Source organism: Agelaius phoeniceus, chromosome 10 (assembly GCF_051311805.1).
Source record: "Agelaius phoeniceus isolate bAgePho1 chromosome 10, bAgePho1.hap1, whole genome shotgun sequence".
NCBI lineage: Eukaryota > Metazoa > Chordata > Aves > Passeriformes > Icteridae > Agelaius > Agelaius phoeniceus.
Genome location: NC_135274.1, coordinates 24,871,876 through 24,894,102, shown reverse-complemented (window position 1 = coordinate 24,894,102; position 22,227 = coordinate 24,871,876). Strand labels below are relative to the sequence as shown.

The following is a 22,227-nucleotide window of genomic DNA, read 5'->3' as shown; positions in this document are numbered from 1 at the left end:
AAAAAGAGGGGAATTTGTTACAAGCCTAATTTGAAGGATTTCTTCAGGATGATACTGCTGTAGTTCACTACTCACTTTTATTATAATTAATAATGTAATTACAATCAAAAGGGATCTGAGGAGGAATACTGATAAGAAATGAGGATTTTGATAACATTGGGCATCATGGGAAAGCTTGTTGGCACATGAAAAAATCAAGGACTTTTGTGTCTCAATTTTGACATCGCTTGACCAGACATGCAAGGCCCAGAGGTTAAAATAAATTTCCTTCTTTTAAAATCAAAATAGTTAAAATAAATTCCCTTCTTTTAAAATTACAATAGTCAAAATAAATTCCCTTCTTTTAAAATTAAAATAGTCAAAATAAATTCCCTTCTTTTATAGAAACCAACAGAACCAAGAGACCTCACAGCCCATGTCCAACACAGAAACAAATTTAGAAGCTGTTCTTTGAAGAGGCTACAGGAAATTCCATTTAAATGGTTCCCATGGATGCACATCTTCTAAGTGAGGTTTATTTTGGTGATACCTTTGCCCTGACTTTCTTTTTGTTCTGCAGAAATATTTGTTTGGGGCTTTTTTTTTTTGCTTTGTTTGGGGATTTTTAGGGAAGGTTTCTGTTCAATGGTTACTCCAAGCCCTTGAAAGGACACAAATTGCCAGGTCCAAGTGTGTCTGTGGAAATCAGGATTGATGGACAAGGGAACAAGCTCCAGCCTCCACCCTGCCTTAGAGACAAAGCTGAAGTCTTGAGGCATGAACTGTTTGCTTGTGCAGTCAGGATGGGCCTGAGATGTCAGGAGGAATATTTGGTTTGTTTTCCCTGATTTTTATGACTCTTTTCCATGCCTTGTGTTTGAATGCAGCTGGAGGATTTCAGGGAATTTTTTTTATTTCAGGGAATTAAAATCAAATCTTGCGCAAGTAGTGGATTCAGCAGGAGTGAGAATTTAGTGAGGAATCACAAAATAAAATATATAAAATAGAAAATAATACTAAATAGAAAATATAAAAATAAAATATAGATAATATAATATAGATAATAGAAGATAATAGAAGAAGTATAAAATATAAAATTTGCAATATAAAATACAGGTGCATGACCAAGGAAGTCAGCAGTGATGGAAAGCGGCTCCTGCAGATAAAAGAATTGGGTCAGGGGAGAGAGAGCTGGCAAAGACAAAGTCTTGAGCACCTTGGTCAGGACAAAAAGGAGCTGGATTGGCTGTCAGAAAGGGAGGGAAGGGGATTAGAAAATCCAATGGCAAGGCCCCTCCTGCTCCTCCCTGTCAGGGTTCAGCTGAGCATCCTCCTGAATTTCTGCTGGCATTATCTTTGGACATGAGGAGTAACTGTAAAATGCACCTGATATTGAATTGTTGGGACATTTCCCTTAAAATGGGAGGATTCTGTCCTAATTCCCAAATACAATTACTTCAGAATAATTTGGGATATAAACTAGTCAAACCCACAAACTTATTGTCTTTTCTGTCCCAGGAGATGCCATCAGAGCTTGTTTCCAAGTTTGCAGAAGTCCTGATGTTCTAAATCTCTAGAATCAAATTTTAAAAATCTTTTGTATTATGTGGCACCTCAGACTTAATTAGAATACAAAGATGAACTTCTGGAAAAAGTCTACAAATTTGGCTCAGCCACCTTTTTATTGCCTTCCCAATATGGAAAACTAATTCCATTTTATATTTGCACAAGGTTATTTTAGGATCACCAACAACTCAAAAAAACTGGTGCCTTTGACACTATTTGGGTTGTACTACATTTAGGGCATTTTCTTCCTGCAGGTGAAGGACTGTGACAAATTTGAGACTAAAAATATCTGCAGAATGGCTGGAATGACACAGGAATAACACCAGGAGCCTGCCATGGCTGTCCCTGGCCATGGCCAGAGCCTCAGATCTGTAATTGTGGGGGAAGAGCTGCCAAAGGACTCCAGCTGATGTGAAACTCCATGGGCATGGAAGGCTCTGCCTGGAGGAAAGGGCAGCTGATTTTAGCTGGAAACTTTTCTGCTTCACCTGAATTATTGCTCCCTAAGTTGGGATTTTATTTAAATTCCAGCCTGAGTTTTTTTTTTTTTTGTCTGTATGTATATTTTAAAATAATGTATTTTTGCTCGAGTTAAAAAATGCACACAGGTTGAAAACCTCATAAAAGATATCAAAAGGTTTTTGGTTTTTTTCTCTTATAATCAACATCACTCACCTGCTAATATTCAATACAGAATTTTTCAGGAGTTCTCCCACTCAGAAATTGCTGGAGGTTTGGAGTTTATTCTATAGAATTATTTTTCTTCTGATTATTTTTCTTCTTTTTTCATCCATTTCTAGGACATTTTCTTAATCTTTAGGGATTAACTCTTGTTCTGGATAATTTTAGGACAATTTAAGGTACAAAAATGTAGAATTATGGAAATATTCAGGTTGGAAAAGAGCTTTAAGATCATCAAATCCAACCATCAATGAGCAGCTGGACAAATTAACACCAAATCAAACCTTGTCCCCAGATGCCACATCCACAGAGAGGGGCTGGAGCCCCATCCATCCATCTGGAATTTCACTAGAAGTGAAATTAAAATTGCATTGTAGGGACAAGCATTTCTGTTTCTGTAGGGAAGCATTTCTGCCCAGTGTAGAGAGCATTTGTTTGGCAAAATTGCATCAATTCTGCTCTCATTTCCAAGGGAGGGATAAGGCAAGTGGGCAAAATATGATGGGACCTTCAGAAATTGGATTTTTTTCCTTCTTTCATTCAGCCTCGTTAGTGTTGAACCCTCCAGTGCCCCTCTCCAATTGCCAGCTTGATTGGAAAATGCACATTTTGATAAAAACACTGTCTGTTGTTTCATCTGGCTCTTAATTTCTGATTCTTGGGGAAAAGTGGCTCTTTTTATTGCTTCATTTGGAATGGCTCCAATCTAACCCAGGAAGGAAGAGCTGGGTGAGATATTGGCAACGTGGACCAATATAAACTGGGTTTCCTATAAAAATCCACTGGAAATTCACCTTGCAATCTCTGTCCTGCACCCAGGTGGCAGCAGGATGCTCTCTGTCACACAGGACAGGGCTTTGGAGAGGATGTTCCACATCCCCACTCAGGTTCATTCCGATTATTTAAACCACTTTAAATAAAAACAAACACCACCTCCAACCTAATAATTGTAAGGCAGCTTCATGACCTTGGAAAAGCTGGGTTAAATACAGCTGAGAATTCTCCCACCATAAAAATCTATACAGAAATGGAATAAACAGCTTTGGATGTCCTATTTGGGGTTTTTGGGGTTTTTTGTTTGTTTTTTTTAAAGGAGAAGGAAGGATCTGAATGTTTAGGGCTGTAATACATCCATGTGGGACTTAGGTCCAATTATCTGCTTTTTCCTGGATTTCTTCTATCTCCCCCAAGTAATTCAGCTCATATCCACACTTAGCCCAGGTCCATTTAGTTATGGAGACCTTGGTTTAATGAGTGCTGAGCTGCCCAGGCAAGGACAAAGGAATTGCTGAGGCTTAACAGTGCTGAGCATGAACCAAATGCTGCTCTGGTCAATGAGATCCTGGCTTTTGGGAGGCCTTTAAGGAGTTCTTCATGGAAATCTGAAGTTCTGGGTGTTAATTTTGGAGCTTAATTAGATGGGATGTTTGGAGGAAGTTGTTCCCTGGGAGGGTGGGGAGGCCCTGGAATGGAATTCCCAGGGAAACTGTGGCTGTCCCGTGCCTGGAAGTGGCCAAGGCCAGCTTGGACAGGGTTTGGGGCACCTTAAGACAGTGGAAGGTGTCCCTGGGGATGTCCTGGATTTCTTCTATCTCCCCAAGTAATTTAGCTCATATCCACACTTAGCCCAGCTCTGTTTAGTTATGGAGACCTTGATTTAATCAGCTTTAATGAACTGCATGAGCTTTAAAATCCCTCCCAACCCAAACCAGTCTGTGGCTCTGTGATTTTATTTTGCTTCAATAATTCCTATTTTGCATGCTTATTTTATTTGTTTCTCCCCTTCTTATCCACCCTTTGTCCCGCTGCATAATTTTTCTAGGATTTAAAAGTAGGAGTGACAAGGAGATGGACAAGGGGATTGAGAGACTGAGTTTGTCCTGTGGTGTCTGAACTTTGGCAAGGGGAAATTGTCTTGATATGGGAGGAGCAGGGACAGGCAGCTCCTATTCCCTCACCTGGAAGAAGATCATCTTGGGAAAAAGCCACTCCATCATGCAGGGAATGAGCTCAGCTGCTAAAGGTTTCAGAGTTTCAAGGCCACTCTTCCAGAGCTGTGAGAGAGGCACATTTGGGGAGCAGCACAGGGATGATCCATCACTGCTGACAAATCCAGGTTTTCCTGTTAGGATGTGCAGGGGTGCATGGCAGACATCTGCTCCCACCACAGCAGCAGCCACCACTTGTTTTCCCAGCTCTTTAAAAGAGGAATCTGCCAGAGGCTGAGCAGAATCTCCTGGTGTGGTCACTTTGGTGCCTGTAATCTGGGGTGGAACGGATCTCTGAACAGATGAATCCATCAATGATGGATTTTTGGCGCTTAGATCCATCACAGGAACCTGACAATCCTGGCTCTTTTGGAGGTGCAGTGCATGCAGAACACTCTGACACCTTGCAGCTGGGGTTAAACCAGCCTGTGCTGCGCTGCTCCATGAATCCCCAGATCCCAACCTGCCCACGCTGCTTTTCTCAGCACTGAACTTGCAGCAGCCTCACACTCCCAGGTACCCCTGAGCTGCTGCTGGCTCACTGAAGTGCTTTACTGTGGAATTCTTTTTATAAACCAGCTTTCCTGCTTAAGTCTTCTACTTTCACATACTTAAATTCAGTGTATATTTAGAAAGTTCTCTCTACACAATCTAAATATAGCTTATTCTATTTATATATCTATATACACACTTATACACCCTAAATAGTTTAGTGTTTCTCTCTTTATAGAAGCTATTTTTATAGTTTACACAGAAATTCTGTCCTTATAGAAACTATTTCTATAGATAGTTTACACAGATATCCTCTGTTTGTATAAATTATTTTATATGGAGAATATGAACCCTATTTAAAGAGTTCTATCTATGTGCTATGTGTAGAAATAGGTGATATCATATAGATGATACTTTTTATTTTTATTCTTATGATTTTTAAATTTATTTTTTTAATTTAAATTTAATTTAGTTTTTAATTTTATTTTTGTTTTTTAAAAATTATTTTTATGTTTTAAATAATTTTTAAATAATTTTTATTTTTAATTATTTTTATTTTTTAAATTATTTTCATTTTGGGGGTTTTTTTAATGTCCTTATTTTTATTTCTAAAATTATTTTAATTTTTGTTTTTTTAAGATTATTTTTATTTTTATTTTTGGGTTTTTAATATTTTTATTTTTTAAATTATTTTTATTTTAAAATTATTTTTATTTTTTGGTTTATTTAATAATTTTATTTTTAATTTTTTTAGGATTATTTTTATTTTTAAGATTATTTTTATTTTTAAGACTATTTTTATTTCTGGGTTTTTAATATTTTTAGTTTTTAAATTATTTTAATTTTTTTGAATTATTTTTTTTATAATTTTATTTTTATTTTTTAAATTATTTTAATTTTTAAAATTATTTTTATTTTTGGGGTTTTAATATTTTTATTTTTTAATTATTTTAATTTTTTAATTATTTTTATTTTTAAATTCTTTTTATTTTTGGGATTTTTTTAATAATTTTATTTTTCTTTTTTTTAGGATTATTTTTATTTTTAAGATTATTTTTATTTTTGTTTTTAAGATTATTTTTATTTCTATTTTTGGGATGTTCTGGCCCTCAGGAAGGTTGGGTTTGGCTCCAGGGCAGGAGCTGTGGATGCCACCTGTGACCCATAGCTGGGATTTGTCCCCTCCTCGAAACTTGGTGTCCCCACAAAGACCAGCCTGGTCCTGGAGAGGCTCCCAGGCAGCTCAGGATTTTGCAGAGTTTCCATGAAAGGTCTGAGGGCAGCGGGGATTTGATTTCCTTTTCCACAGCCATCTGTAGGACAGGGGGCAACAGCTGCTCCTGCAGCAGGTGCCAGCTCCCAGATTTCCTGGGAGAGAAGCTAACGAGGTTTTAGGAGGCCTGGCTGGCAGACCCAGATTGTCACTGGATGGTTCTGGTTTTGCTCTATTAAGCAGGCACTGTGGTATTAAAAATCAGGGGTTAAACACCTGGAATAAAATCTCTCCTTTGTAGATTGTGTAGAGACTGGGGATGGTCACAGAGAAGAACCTGCATGGGAAATCTTGGTGATAAAGGCAGGTTCTGATCGTGTTTTAAGAGTTTAGTCACAATTTAATCTGGGAAGCAAGGGGAGAAGTGAAGTGGAGAGATAAAAATAGATAAATATGAATAAGCCACTGGTGTGAAAGGCAGGGAAGCAGCTCTGGTGCACAAAACCATGGGAAAGTCTCAGCTGCCAGGGTATCCCAGAGCAGGCACGAAATGCTGCACTTGTGTGTTCAGGCTGGTTCAGAAATCCATGGTCATGGGAAGAATGAACACATCCCTGTTCATGGGAAGAATGAACACATCCCTGTTTATGGGAAGAATGAACACATCCCTGTTCATGGGAAATCCCTGTTCATGGGAGGAATGAACACATCCCTGTTCATGGGAAGAATGCACACATCCCTGTTCATGGGAAGAATGAACACATCCCTGTTCATGGGAAGAATGCACACATCCCTGTTCATGGGAAGAATGAACACATCCCTGTTTATGGGAAGAATGCACACATCCCTGTTCATGGGAAATCCCTGTTCATGGGAGGAATGAACACATCCCTGTTCATGGGAAGAATGAATGAACACATCCCTGTTCATGGGAGGAATGAACACATCCCTGTTCATGGGAAGAATGCACACATCCCTGTTCATGGGAAGAATGAACACATCCCTGTTCATGGGAGGAATGAACACATCCCTGTTCATGGGAGGAATGAACACATCCCTGTTCATGGGAAGAATGAACACATCCCTGTTTATGGGAAGAATGAACAAACTCTGGAGCCCAATTTCCAGTGCTCAGACTGGAGCAGCCTTGTTGGATGAACTGGGCTTGGTCCAGCCTCTGGTGCTCCTCAGAGAGGCTGAAGATCTCAGTCCAAATATCCTGTTGATTATTATTTTTTAAAACACATTTTCTGCTGCTTTGCTTCTGTTTATCCAAGAATTCAGCGCTCTATTCATGTCTCTTTTGTTTTGTAAAGACAAACTTTTCACAGCTTTCTCTAACTCATGGAATTATTTCATTTGTCTTCCAGGTTCCAGGGATCACCCTGAGCATTCAGACCATAATCAGGTAACTCATTATTGATTGCCACTAATCAACCCTCCGGATTATAGAGGCCAAAGACAGCATTTAAAATAGAATATTTTATCTCCAACACTTAGCCAGACTCAAATGAACTAAAGTATTTCACTCAGAGAACCAATGGGCTGATGATTTCATAGTTAATGCAGTGAAATGTAATTAAATCAAAGGAAGTTCTTGTTTTCATTCCCACATTTTTCACTAATAATGACAATAAATACATTAATTTGTTATCATCCTCATTCACTGAATTGTCACATCCTTTCATTAGGTCAAATCCAAGATACTGCACTGAAAAGAACAGATCTGTCAGAATTTGACATTTCAGTTTTGTTGATCTTCTGAGAAATATTTATCTGGTAAACATTGATGAACGTTCTGTCTATTTTAATCATCATTCTCAGCTATCTTGGACAAATATTTCAATGACTGCTGCAGCTGAAATGCAGATAAAAACCCTCAAATAATTTCTCTGAGGGTGTTCATAACCCAATCACTCAGGGCTTGGGACCTTCCCATTGAGCTTTTTTCAGTCCCATGACAGAAATCACTCAAAGCTGAAGGCCTGGATCAAATAACTCACAAATTCTACTTGTGTTTCATTACATAAATTGCAAGAGTTTCTCGGAATATTTTAATTTTAGACATTAGGGCTAATTTCTCTCAGAGTCCACTTAGAAAATGATGTTAGAAACAGTTGTAACAACAGAATATTTGATACTGAGAGTTGCCTGGAGCCTTGGAAATGATTCAGTGGAGGGAGGCATTTCCCAAAAGAAAAGAAGCTTTTTTTTTCCCCCAACAGAATGTAAAGGTCAGCCCATTTCAGAAATATTTTAGTTATTAGTGGAGATGCTTAAAAGCTTGAAGGAGAAATATGAATGTGTCATTCCCAGTTTAGAGTTGCCCTCCAGCTCATTTACTGTTAAGATGGTCTCACTTTCATGGTATTGCACAGAAGATTTGAAGATAGAAATGTCACAACCAAAGGAATTCATTATCTCTGTCCTTAAATTTGGGTGGAATTCTGTGCATTTTCCCATCCTGACTATGGATTATTTGAATGCTGCTTCATCTGGGGATAGCTGAACCAGCAAAGCTGAGACCAAGCACAGCTTTTGGGAAAACCAATTTATACCCCGGTTCAGCACCAGTTTTTTACAACTCCTGCTGCAGTGCTGTGATGTCCAAAGTCGCTGTTTTCCCAGAATTTGTACGAAATTCAGCAGAGCACAAATTCCACCAGCCTGAACCTGCTCTATCCACAGCTGCTGCTCCATAACTCCTTTTTCTCTGGAGGCTTTGGGAACGATGCTGTTCTGGAGGCTGAACTGAAAACTCTCCAGGGAATGCAGACATTTTACCTGGGAGTCAAGGGAGAGGATGGGGAGGAACAAAAGTCTGAGGCAGGTTCTTGAGTTCATTGAGCTGTGCTTAAGAAGAATTAATTTCTTAAGAAATAACACCTGGAAAGCAATGCAAACAAACAACTTATTGAAAAAAAAAAAAAAACAACTTTACCTGTGATGAGAATTATATCTGCTTCAGTGAACCTGAGCAGGTTCCTTTGTCATGAATGCCTCCTGACTAATTTAGTTGCTAATACCTGCTAATTCCATTTTTATCAGCTTGGAAGAAAAACCAAACCCCGTCATGAAAACGCTGCCTGTAGCCAAATAAACTCTCTGGTGACACATTTAAAACGGGTTACACGAAACTTCGGGCTTGGTGGAGATTAAAAGGAAGTGGGAAAATTCTCTGAGAGTCACAAAAGGTCTCAGTGCTTATCAGCACTCAGGGAAACCAAACTTTTGGGTTCTGAAAGAGATGAAGGACAGGGGATGATGTGTCAGGGCCTTCCCATCCTCATAGCCAAGAATTCCTTCCCAAAATCCTATTTATCCTCCTTCTCAATATCCCATTTATCCCTGCTTTCATAGCCAAGAATTCCTTCCCAATATCCCATTTATTCTCCTTCCCAATATCTTGAATATCCTGTTTATCCCTGCCCTCACAGCCAAGAATTCCTTCCCAAAATCCCATTTATCCCTGCCCCTACAGCTAAGAATTCCTTTCCAATATCCCATTTATCCCTGCCCTTACAGCCAAGAATTCCTTTCCAAAATCCCATTTATCCCTGTTCCTCACAGCGAAGACTTCCCTCCAAAAATCCCATTTATCCTTCCTCCCAATATCCAATTTATCCCTGCCCTCACAGCCAAAAATTCCTTCCTGAAATCCCATTTATCCCTGCTCCTCACAGCCAAGAATTCCTTCCCAATATCCCATTTGTCCCTGTCCTCATAGCCAAGAATTCCTTCCCAAAATCCCATTTATCCTCTTTCCCAATATCCCATTTATGCCTGCCTTTACAGCCAAGAATTCCTTCCCAAAATCCCATTTATCCCTGCCCTTGGAGCCAAGAATTCCTTCCCAAAATCCCATCTATCCCTGCCCTCTGGCAGTTTGAAACCATCCCCCTTGTCCCCTTCATGTCTTTGTAAAAGGTTTCTCTCCATCTTAAAGTTCTTTCCTGACCTTAATTCTGTTATTTTGGGACTTTAACCCTTGTTTAATTTTTTCTTGGAGGTGAAAGGGAAATCTTTACCCACATGAACATCTGAAATTGAAGAACTGCCTTCACTGCCTTCCCAAAGCCTCTGCAGAGCCAGAATTTTTAAATCAGCTCTGATTGCCTCTGTTTCTCCAGGTGGAGCACACAAGCCTTGGAATTTTGTCTTGGAAAGACAAAATCAGACCACAGAGATCTCCTCATCTACCAGTTTTTTATATTTGCTTTTTATTTCCAGAAAAACATGCAGCTTTGGTATTGACCCACCCCAGACAGGCAGTTCTGAACAGGATTCTGCTGGATTTCAGGTGAGTGCTGCAATAGAAATTCAGGGTTTATATTTTCTTTATATATTCTTTATTTCATCTATTCTTTATATATATATATATATATATATATATATAGTTTATCTATTCTTTCTATATTTATTTTATATATTCTTTATTCTCTTTTTTTTTTAATACATTTTCGTTATATTTTCTTTTTCTATTTTCTTCATTGATCTGCTCTGTCAAATCCAGGGAACTGCACTCTCCTGCAGGAAGCACAGAGCTGGGATGTTTTCTGGTGATCCCATCCTATCTCCTTTCTTTTCTTTTTCTGCTAATGCCAGGAGCTGAACCAAAGCTGGCTCCTTCCAAAAGCAGTGCCTGAATTCCTCACCCACGTGCCCCAATCTCAAAGTCCCAAAGGAAGGGGAGGTGTTACCACACCCCAGTTTTGTCTTTTCTGAGCTCTTGTGGAAATTCCTTTGGCATTTCCACAGCTGGGCAAGCTCTGCTTGACTCAAACTGAGCTGAAGAACAGCCCTGAGCTGCTTCCTGCAGCAGAACACCCAATATCTGCTCATGGATAGGACTTGGCAGAAGGAAAAACTCCCAAAGAAGGGGGAGGGATTTTCCTACAGGAAGGCTTGAGACCACCAAGACTGGGGGTTGAGGGGAAAAACCTCCCTGTTATTGGCAGGAAGGGGAGAATGAGGCTTTGCTGGAATCACGGCAAAACTGGGGGTGATTTTCCCACTGTAGGTGAGGAAAATTCTCTTCTGTGCCTTGACTGGGAGGCAGCAAAGAATGGGAAGGGGGAAACCTAAGGAAAGCTGTGAGAAAGATGGAAAGAGACAATTTCTGAGAGAATGGGGGGACAGCACACAGGGAATGGCTTCACACTGCCCAACAGGGATCAGGGATCTTGGGAAGGAATTCCTGGCTGGGAGGCAGCAAAGAATGGGAAGGGGGAAACCTAAGGAAAGCTGTGAGAAAGACGGAAAGAGACAATTTCTGAGAGAATGGGGGGACAGGACACAGGGAATGGCTTCACACTGCCCAACAGGGATGGGGGGATCTTGGGAAGGAATTCCTGGCTGGGAGGGTTGTGGGGAGCTGGGATAGAATTCCCAGAGCAGCTGTGGCTGCCCCTGGACCCCTGAAGGGCCCAAGGCCAGGCTGGATTGGGACTGGAGCACCCAGGGATAGTGGAAAGTGTCTCTGCTACAGCAATAAAGGCTCAAAATGATCATTAATGCTCTTTTCAACCCAAACCATTCTGATTCTACCATCAAGTAAAAAAAAGATATGTGGGGAAGAGCTCAGGCCTTTCCTGACTTTCTCCCACCCATTCAGATCCAGCACATCTCCCAGGAAATAAATTTACCACCAGTCAAAGCTGGCAGCTCTGTTTACAGCCTGTGGTTCCTCCAGGCCCCATAAATGTGGAAAGAATTAAGTGTTAATATCTGTCTGCATGAGGAGAGCAGCATCACATCAGCTCTGAGTGTTGTTGTATGAAGGGAATTATTGACACAAGTCTTCAGCTGGATCTTAATGTATTTATGAGTAATTCTTTTACAAGCACTGTTGCTCTTCCATTATTGTGATTTTATTCTTTGTTCAGCTGGTAGATGATGATAGCCTTGGAGAAGATACTTGTAATAATAAACTTTGGCCATTGTTTTTAAATGTGGAATACGTATTTAAAACATAAATTATTAAGCCTAGCATTCATCAGCATTGATTTTTCCAGGAAATAGAATTTGCCTCATCTTCTAGCACAGGAATAAAAGAGGAGACTGAACATTTTTTTAGACAGTTCTCAGCAAATTATTATATTATTACATTTCCTTCATCCCTTCTAATCAGAAATGAAAGTGTACAGAGGTTGTTAACACCCAAGTAGTGAAGGTTACAATTATTTCTTTGGAAGTTTAACTTGGAATGAATGGATTTAGGCTCAGATAAATACTCAACACGAGCTAAATGAAGTCCTTTTGAGCTAAATTTAGTCTTTTTGAGCTAAATTAAGTATTTTTGCTGGATACCAGAGCCAAGAAAGGAAATACCACAGAGTAAACTTGCCACAGTCAATAAACCTGTCAAATGTAAGTAAAAGGGGGGGAAATTGGGCAATGTTGGGATTTACAAACTGGAGCAACGAGGCAGGAGAGTGAGAAAATTAATGCCAACACCTCACAGAAATTACCAATGGCTTCAGCTGAGTCTCTCACAGGTAAATGTCAGCAGAGCCAGAGGCAGCAAACACCTCTGGCACTTGAATATTGAAATGACTTTGAAGGCAAATCCCTCCAATAGAGGGAGGAAGGTGCCAGACTGGGAAATTGAGTCGAGCATTAATGAGCAGCAGCCGAGGAGAGGCAAAGCGAGCCCTGGAGCTCCCTGTGCTGAGGTTCCACCCCTGGGTTAAATCACTGCCATTTGGGGCAAGATTCCATCTTCAATTGGGCAATTTCAATTGAATTTTGCCCAATTTTCAATTTGGGCAAGATTTAATTTACCTTCTCTATTGACACAAACAGATCCTCACCAGGAATCCTTTTGAGTTCCTATCTTGTTAAGGCAAGCCAAGACCCACAAAAAGCATTTTCCCCTATTTCATCTGCTCATTAGAAAGCTTTTCTTACACTTTAAAAATGCATTTCTGTATTTTCATCTCCATCAGCCATCTTTTCTCCCAAAAATGTATTTTTTTTCCTGGAAAATTCATGTCAGGAATATTCCCAAACCCTGGAGAGAGCTGAGCCAAGACACGGTTGAGACAATGAAGGTGTAGCCAGAAAGTTACAGAGTGCTGGAACTGTTTGTTCACCATGGAAATTCCCCTCCCAGTCTCAGCCCTACTCAAACCCTTCTGTTTCATTCCCTTTTTCTTTTCCAGGTTTTTTCCATTTTGCTGGATGAATCCAAAAGGGAAGGGGTCAAACATCACCTCCTATGCTCACTCTGGTCTTTGCTTTCAGGTAGGATTGGCTGGGTGTGTGGGAAAGAGAAAAATGGGGATTTTTTTCCACTGCCACAAAAGACTGGGATTGAGTTTTTCCCACTTAAAGACTGTTTTAATTAGCAGCTGAGTGGCAGAAATGCCTTTAAAATTATCCTAAACAAATAGTAAGGACCTCTTTTAATCCCATATTTACAGCAGGGTGAGTTAGAAGCCCAGTTTAATGTTAATTCCTACATTACTGTGCCTTTAATTATTATGGCCCAGCATTGTTCCCACAATAATCAATCAAAATTGGAAATATGACACAAATTAATCTGCTACAGTGGCTTTTTCCCTTGTACTTCAGAGTTTATATAACACAACTCTCATCATACCTTCAAGGAAATTAAAAAAAAAAATAGTAATAATAATAAAAAAAAAAGAAATAGCAAGCAAGAAATAGATGTCTTGGTCTTTCATCTAAATTTAATGAGAAAAAGAGTTGCAATGAAATTAGAGATGTGCTGAACTATCCATAGGAGATTCCAAGCCATTATTAGCCTGCTCACCCTGCTACTTATCTTCAAATGCACACACCAGCAGCAGAAAGGATTTAGGTTACATTTTAGTAATCCAAATCTTGTAGGTACTGGGGTTTAGTGAAACTGGAGCACTCGTTACTATAATTTTGCCACAAAAAAAAAATCAGTATTTAGTGAAGTGAGAGGTCTGGCTTAATGCACAAAAGGAAGGAGTTTGGGGCTGTGGCAGCGGGGTTGGAGTGTCAGTCTGGATTGCCATTCCTAAAGCTGAATTTCCTTGGCTTTGGGGATTTGAGTCAAGTATTTAAGAGTGTTGAAATGTAAACTTTCTTCTTGATGATATTCAAACCTCTGTAAAACAGCCTTTAAAGAAGGAGGAAATACAGGAGGGAGAAGCAAAATCAGCAAGGCTGAGGTGGCTGTGGTGAGGAACAAATCCTTGTTTTGTATGGCCAGAGTGGGAATGGACACCTGAGTCCCTCCTGAGCATGGATGAGGAGGAGCTGGGATCTCCCAGGAGAATTTTTGCCTCTCTCTGCCTCAATTTCCTGGAACAGCAACTGGAGAAGCCTCTTTTTCTGGTGGTAAACCTGCAATTTCACTGAAATGCAGCCTTATGAATAATATGGTAATATGCCCTGGGTGTCTGGATCTAATTGATCAAAAGTAATAACTGTGATGGAAAAATTAATTGGAAAAATCATTATCAGAGGTATAAAACCTACATCTATTTCTCTATTAATCTAAAGCCTCTATTTCTCAGTAATTCATCTGATTCTCACCACAATCCCTCTGTTAATGGTGCTGTGTGGAAGGAGGGAGCATCACTGTGTAGAACACAAATGTGTTATAAAATAACATTTTGTGGGGTGTGGAAATGTTGAGGATTGGGTTTAAATCTGCAAAATTCAGCAGATTCTGGACAACAGCACATTTTAACAGTGAGTGCAGTTCCTCCATTATCTGTGTCTCCTTGGAAGTTTCCACCTGCTCAAAAATACTCAAAATTCCATTTATGGGAGCTGCTCAGCCACTGGTTAACCCAGGTTACCACAGGGGTCTCCCAGTTGATAAAAATCAGGATGCAGTGGTCCTGTCAGACACAGAGCTGCATTTCTGATGGCAAATTCATGATTGGAGCTCTCCCAGGTGCTGCTCTCCCCGTTCCATCTCTGCTGCTCGCTGGGCTGGGCTGTGCAGGCAGAGCTCACTCCTTGGTGGAATAAGTTACTCTCACTGAATAGGAAATGGGTGACATCCCTTTATTCATCTTCATCTAAATCCAGGTGAATATGCAATTAAAAGGGCCGTGTTACCTGGAAAAGAAATCCTCCATTTCCTGCACATTTCCGACCCTGCCGGGCAATGTCTGGAGCATGAGGGAATGGGAGAAATAATCACTGAGGGCATGAATTGTTACAGAGGAGAGGGAAAAGCCCAAGGGTTCAAAATCAGCTCTCTGGGAAGGTTTGGAATGGGTTCCTGCAGGGTGGGAATGCTCAGAGCCTTTAGAGCTGTAGGCAAAATTCTCACCAACCCATCAGGTCCTGGCTGGTAGAAATTGCTGTCATCTTTAATACTTGTCATTCTGGGAAGTTCATTATAATTAAGGCTTTGTCTAATTAAGCCAAACATTCGGTTTGTCCCCTGCCCAGCTGGTTTTAAACCCAAGGTTTTGCTTGGAAGCTCTTGGTGGTATCTGAATATTTCTCCTCATGTCTCTGCCTATATTTATCTGATCCTCTGGTAAATCCTTCAGGGCTGAATCTCCTGAATCCATTATTCAAGCTGCACTCGTGGAATCCAATTCAATAATTCAATACTACTCAAAAAAAAAAAAAATTAAATCTATTTTTAGAAGCTCAGTTCCTCATTCAGATTTTTCTGTACAACCAACTGCAGCTGGGGATCATTTTTCATATTTCCCTATCAGTGTTTTATCAGCTTTTTGAGTTTGGGATGTTAATTGAACTGAATTAATTCTTCCCAACACACTGTGAGGAAAATGTTACACCCAGAGCTTTATAAATGGTACCTCTCTAATTATTGACATTTTAATGGATTTACATTCTAGATACAATATTTAACCTCTGACCTAAAAAGTGGGGATTGATGCGGCACAAGAAGATAGAATTTCATGATCCAGCAGCAAAACCAGACTGATACTTTGTTAGAAGTGTTAGCACATGAAATGTGCTGTGAAAGTTAATTTTATTACTAAATTGGTACACAAAGCTGAATCCCCAAAAGGGAGCTCAGCTGTCAATTCTTCAAGCACAATGCTACAACTAAAAATAAAAAATTCAATGTTCACATGAAATTTCTTGGCTTGAAGCGTGCAGAGCAGATTGTGCAGCTCCTCTTGCTCCTGAATACTAATTTTACATGTAAACATTTCCTTATTCTGGAAATGTTCTTCGTTTGCCTCTCACTAGCCCTGTAAAACTGGAAAATAGGAAATTATTTCCCTTACAAAGGGAGCCTGGAAATGGAATAGATGTGAAACCACAGATGAAAGGGTCTTAGAAGGAAATTGTGTGGCCAGTGATTCCTGCTCCCATTGCTGTGCTCCCTGCAGCCACTCAAAGCCCTGCAGAAAGCAAATTTGGGGTGAATTGGGCCTGTAGGGTGAAATATTAGAAGTTCATCCGTGTTTTGCATCAATTTAAACATAAAAATTCCTGTGCAATTGGTGAGATTTAACAAGGGGAGGGGAGGAAGATCAGGCTTCAGCTAAGGCTGGTCTCTTCTACCAACAGGTGACAGGATGACAATTAATTTGTATCTGATTTGGGGGACAGCAAAAATAGGTTTTTTAATTAATTTAGTACCTCTAGCACAGTGTCCTTCCCGTGGAAAAAAAAAAACAAAACAAAAATTTTCTCTTGGAATAATGTCCAAGGCCAGGTTGGACAACTTGCTCTAGTGGGAGATGTCCCTGCCCATGGCAAGGGGTGACAAATAAGATTCCATTTGGCACTCTGCACCTACAAGCTGAGTTTGCTTTAGTCCCTTGTTCCTAATTTAGGTTTTCCTGCTGTATCACGTTCTGGGGCACCCCTGGGCCATAAAAGCCCTGTTTTCCTGTCACAGGAGTGCTGTGGTTCCCAGCCAGGTGTGCATACACTCCCTGCATTATTTATCCTTCCAGGAGCATGGAAATCCCTGCAGCCTGGGGCTGCTTCAGGCTGAGACCTGATTGAGATTGGCACAGAAAGACTTTTTGTTGCTGTTTCCCTCTGCAAATAATCCCATCTTCCTGCAGACATTCCTTTATTAATTCAGCTGTTCCCCAAAGTCACCTCCTCCACTCTGCTGCTTGGGTTCTTCCACGACAAAAAGTGGTGGGGGATCATTCCTTGATAAACACAAATCATTAATGGAGGTTGGAAAGGGGATAGAAGAGAATAGAAAGTGGTGGAGGAAAGGAATTAAATAAGAAATTGTTTTAATTGCAGGTTTTGGAGAGGAGGGAATGAAAGACTTTTATATTTCCAACTTGAAAGTGTCGTGGGTTTGTAATTTGGGGTTGGTTTGGTGTGCCTGCATTTGTGTAAAAGCAATCCTGGAGGGGTGGCCAGGACAGTAAATGTGGGTTAGATCCCAAACCAGGGGGGCTGGGCTGTGTGCTTGGTGACCTTGGGGGTCTTTTCCAGCCTTCAAGATTCTGTCACGGCCTCATCCCCACCTGCCAGCTCCACCCTTCTGCCCTGCCCTTCAACACCCACCTGGTACATGCAAGATTGGGTTTCCAGGTGGATTTTGAGGCTTGAAAGGTGCAGGAGGGCTTTGCTGAGCACACAGCCATTTTTAGATGAACTGAAGAGTCTCTTCTCCTGCTTTGACAAGAATAATTCAGCTCCACAAATGTTTGGGTTTTCTATCTGACCCCGAAGTCAGGGGAACCCTTCCTGTGGGCGCAGAAAGCAGGAGCAGGTGCTGAATATCCCAACACCATCCCAGCAGCAGAGTGTTCCTCCCTGGTGCTTTCAGCTCTTCTCTGACACCTTATCAGGCATCTGAGCATTTTAAAGGGAGCATTTTAACAGGAGAAGCAGCATCTTTGCATGGTGCCACTAGGAGATGACATTTCCAAAAGAGAGTCAAAGTCTTATTAAAATTTGATGTGAGCTTCAGGAGCCTCTCCAAAGTGAATCATCCCCCCCTTCCAGCCAGGCTTTGTGCTGACTCCCCCCACTCCTCTGAATTTTGGGAGCTTTATGAATTCCCGATTACAGAGTGTCAGGAATTCAAGGACCAGCTCACCACGGAGCACGATTTGGATGGGAGCATTAAAAATTTCTGCCTGGAAATGTTCTGGCCCACCAGTGGGAGCAGAGCTGCTGCTTGCTGGTGGAGGGGAAAGCAATTAGAGGAGAGGCTGCTGCTCAGAGCTCCTGCTCCTGGTTGTTGCAGGTTGCAAACATGCTGAGAGCTGTTTATTTGAGCAGAGACTTACTAAAGGGAGTGATATTCATACATTTGGGTCAGTGACAATTTTATGTAGAGCTGTGAAGTGCTGCTGGTTTTCTTTTTCTTTTCTTTTTTTTTTTTTTTTTTTTTTGCTTCCCTGGAAACATGGGCTGTAGCAAAAACAAATTGCTGCAAACAGAAGCAGCTGCCAGAGAGGTCAAAGAGTAATTTCTGTGGCCAGATATGATCAACTGGTGTTGAGAAAGAGGTGGATAAGGAAGGAAATTGTGCAGCGCCTTTGTTTCCAGAAGAGGAGCTGATTAAGATGTCAGCTTGTTCTGCTTCCATCTTCATTTATTCAATTGTCAGCTTCTATCTGTCCCACGGGACCTTCCTGTAGTGAATCTTCTCTGTAGAGGGAGATTCTGGAGCTGGGTTTGATATTTCAGACTCAGCTTCCCGTTGAAAATGTACTAATTTCAGGGCCTTAAGGATGGGGATGAAAAGCAGCACGTTTGATCTCAGCTTTTGTCATTCATCACACAGGACTTTTTTTGGCCAAAGCTTTGAGATCAAGCCTTTGGTTTCACATTCCATCAGTGTCCTGTAAAACTCATCTCTCAACTTCCAAGTGACTTTGGCTTCCCTTCAGGCACTTCAGGCTGACCCAGGACCCTGAATGGAAGAAGTTTTGGTTGTCACTGGAGCCTTTCCTCCTTCTCCAGGCCGACCTGGAGCCACTCTTGGAGGTGTGAGGTCATGGGTTGGACTTGATGATCCCAAAGATCTTTTCCAGCCTGGCTCATTCTGTGATTCATTTTGTGATTCTGTTTTTCCAGTGATTCTCCCAGCCCATCAGCCTGGCTGTGCTCTCCTGTGCATCCTGTGATCACTTTCTGTGCACAGATCAGAAATGTCTTATCAGACAGCTATCAAACACCAAATCCTTGAGTCCTGCTGCACCACAGGTATCAGCTCCACTTGGCCTGAAGGGGAGACCCTTTGGCTTCCTTTTAGCAGACCTAACTTTACTCCTCCCAAGGTGAGCTCACACCCAAAGCATGTAAAGCCTACTGAAACCAGCACCTGGATCTGGGAGAAGGTGCAGAAGCTCCTTGAGTTGATTGAAGAGCCTTCAGTTTGCAAACACCTTTATTGCACTCCACACAGGCCTCAGCCAGGCCCACCCTCTGGGAATAAAACCCCTAAATTTGTGTTCCTGCCCCTCATGGAACCTGGCAGGTGCCAGAGCTGCAGCAGAGCCTCTCAGAGCCACGGCAGAGCGTGCTCAAAGTCACAGCATCCTTGAGCTCTCAGTGCCTCCCTGTTATTATTGCTGCTGTTATTAGACTTTGTAATGCACTCAGCTCCCAAGTGCTCCCTGCTATTGCTGAGATTACACAATCCTTCAAGGAATTTTAAAGACAGCTCTTTTGTGCCTGCTCCAAAGGAACAGGGAGGGGGAGAAGCTGCTTTTTGCACTGCCAGGCAGCATTGCTGTACAGAACTGAAGTGCAGGTGATGGAGAAAAGACCTCAAGGTCTCCAGTGTACAGCAGGAGAAGGGAGAAAACCTCTCCTGCGTGGCACAGCTTTGAGAGAGGTGCAATGAGGTTTTTCTTTGGCTCAGTAACCAGGGAGGAGAGTCCAGAGCCACACAAATGTGGCCAGGAAGGTCTCAAAAGGTCAAGAGGTCCATGGTCGTCCCATCTCACCACAGAGCCACACACAGAACTTCACAGAATGAGAGAATCATGAAGGTTGGAAAAGAACAAGATCATCAAATCCAACCATTCCTTGATAAATAAACATCATTAATGGAGGTTGGAATGGAATGGAATGGAATGGAATAGAATAGAATAGAATAGAATAGAATAGAATAGAATAGAATAGAATAGAATAGAATAGAATAGAATATGGTGGAGGAAAGGAATTAAGTAAGAAATTGTTTTAACTGTAGGTTTTGGAGAGGAGGGAATGAAAGGCTTTTATATTTGCAAAGCTCCTTTGCATTTTAGAAAAGTGCTGTAACCTGAATTGTGCAATAGGGTGTAGCACTGATAATACTGTTAACAGTTTTTGATTGATTTTTATTCCTAGGGACAGGGAGTTTATAACATCTGAATGTTCCCTGTCTATCTCAAGCAGTACTTCCCTAATTTCTTCCAGGAGTTTTCCTTGAGGTCGAGTCTGGGCTTGGACAGGCTGGGATACTTTTCCTGTATTTGCTTGTGGAAGAGATTTAACAGAACAACACCCAAAATTTCTGTGTATTCATGAAGTCTGAAGATTCAGAATAATTTTCACAGCTGAGTTATTCCAAGAAGAGTTGATGTGAGAAAAAAAAAAAAAAACAAAAAAACAAAACAAAAAAAAAAAAAAAACAACAACAACAAAAAAAAACAAAAACAAAAACCAAACAAACCCCATAATAGAGGGGTTAAATAATTAACTTCATAGCAGGAGGAAAAAAATTCCACCTTGGCAGAAATTTATTGGGCAGTGGGATGGTTCTGGAAAGGAAGTGAGATCTGGTTTGGGAAACTAAAATCTGCACTGAGTAATCAGTGATTACTACAGTAAATTATTATAGTAATTTACCAGTGATTAAAAGGGTAAAATAAGATTTAATAGAATGTAAGAGTTTCACTCTGTTCATGGTTCAGGGAAAGGGGGATTCCCAAAGTTCTGCAGGGAAGTTACAGAACCTCATGGAACTGTGGTGAGGGTGGGGAAAGGATGGACCCAGTGCTGTGACAAGAGGTGACAGCCAGAGGTAGAACACAGGAATTTAAATTGGAATCGTTCTAGGAATTATTTTTTTCATCATAAACATGGTCAGACATGGGATGATGCTGTGGGCTCACCCCTTACAAAGGGGTTAAGGAAATCCAGAGGGGCTGGAACACGTTGGTTTGGCAATGCTGGTGGAATAAGTGAAATTGTTTTATTGAGCCCGAAGTCTGAAGGCAATCAGAGAGAGAAAGGAACCAAACCCATCCCTCTGGCTTGCTGCCAAAGAACCTGAATGCTGCCAGAGCAGGATAATAACACCAATTGGCTCATTGTCTTTTCTCAAAAGCCATCTCCATTCATTCTGCTCCCTAATTGTTCTCCCAGCCGGCTCCCATTGCTGTGTTTGGGCTGCACAGCTGAATTCTGTGCTGCTCCTGCCTTCAGCTCCTGCTTGGAATCTCAGCCTGGATCACATGGGGGTCAAAGCGTCCTGGAAAAGCAGAGGGATGGTTTTGTAAGCAGGGCTTTGCAACGAGGGAACCTGCAGCAAATTATGAGAGGGAAGGCACCAAGCCATGACTGGAGGTGAGGCTCAAACAGGGATGATCCAAGGAGCACCCTGGAGCACAGGGTGGGGATGAGGAACTGGGCAAAACTCCCTTTTCCCCTCCCAAAAGTTGCCTTGGAGCTGCTGCTGCTGTTTCAGAGGATGCTCCAACCCTCAGATCATCATCTTTTGCCTGAATCACAATTCATGGGAAGAGCAAAATGTGTGATGAGGGGATTCTGATGAGAACCCTCTCACTTTTGAAGATGGAGTATTAATTTTTGCAGCCTTTCCAGCCTGAGATTCGATTTCACTCTTTGTGCTTCACAAGAATCGATAGTTATTCTTTAGATGTTGAGTAGGAAATAATTGTCTGGGTGTTGTTTGAAATTGCTGGGTGTATGAAATTATCAGCAATGACCCCTGGAGAGTCGGTTCAGGAAGGTTTGAATCACCCACTTTGAACCACCACCCTCTGTGCGACCTGCAGAGATAAACAAGGCTTATCTTACATCTTAAATATTTACAGTAAAGACCAAACCATCCCTAATGTCTTCACCTAACTGGCTTTGACACAGTGAAATTAAAGCTGGCTGTGAAATCAGTTATGTGGTTGCTTAAACCCCACCAAACCCACTATTAAATGTTACTGAACCCAGAATGGATGTTTGGGACCAGAATGGGTCTTTTGGTCAAATCTGGCTTCAGGACTGCTAAATGCTCCTAATAACACACAGATAAATTAATCTGAATCTGCTGCTTTTCTCAGAATTTTGTGGTGCTTGACTCTTCCTGCATTGCTCTCCTCCAGTCTGCAAATAGCCATTAATAAATTTGGGATATGGAATGACTCAGTTCATTAT

At 41.1% G+C, this 22,227-nt stretch overlaps 1 long non-coding RNA gene across 1 annotated transcript; it reads left to right on the top strand.

Moving 5' to 3' along the window:
* Window positions 1-386: 386 nt before the first annotated feature.
* LOC143694841 (uncharacterized) lies at window positions 387-13,160 on the top strand. The gene is made up of 4 exons (XR_013183566.1): window positions 387-512; window positions 7,290-7,327; window positions 10,150-10,219; window positions 13,083-13,160. It is a non-coding gene; the product is annotated as an uncharacterized LOC143694841 (long non-coding RNA).
* Window positions 13,161-22,227: the final 9,067 nt, after the last annotated feature.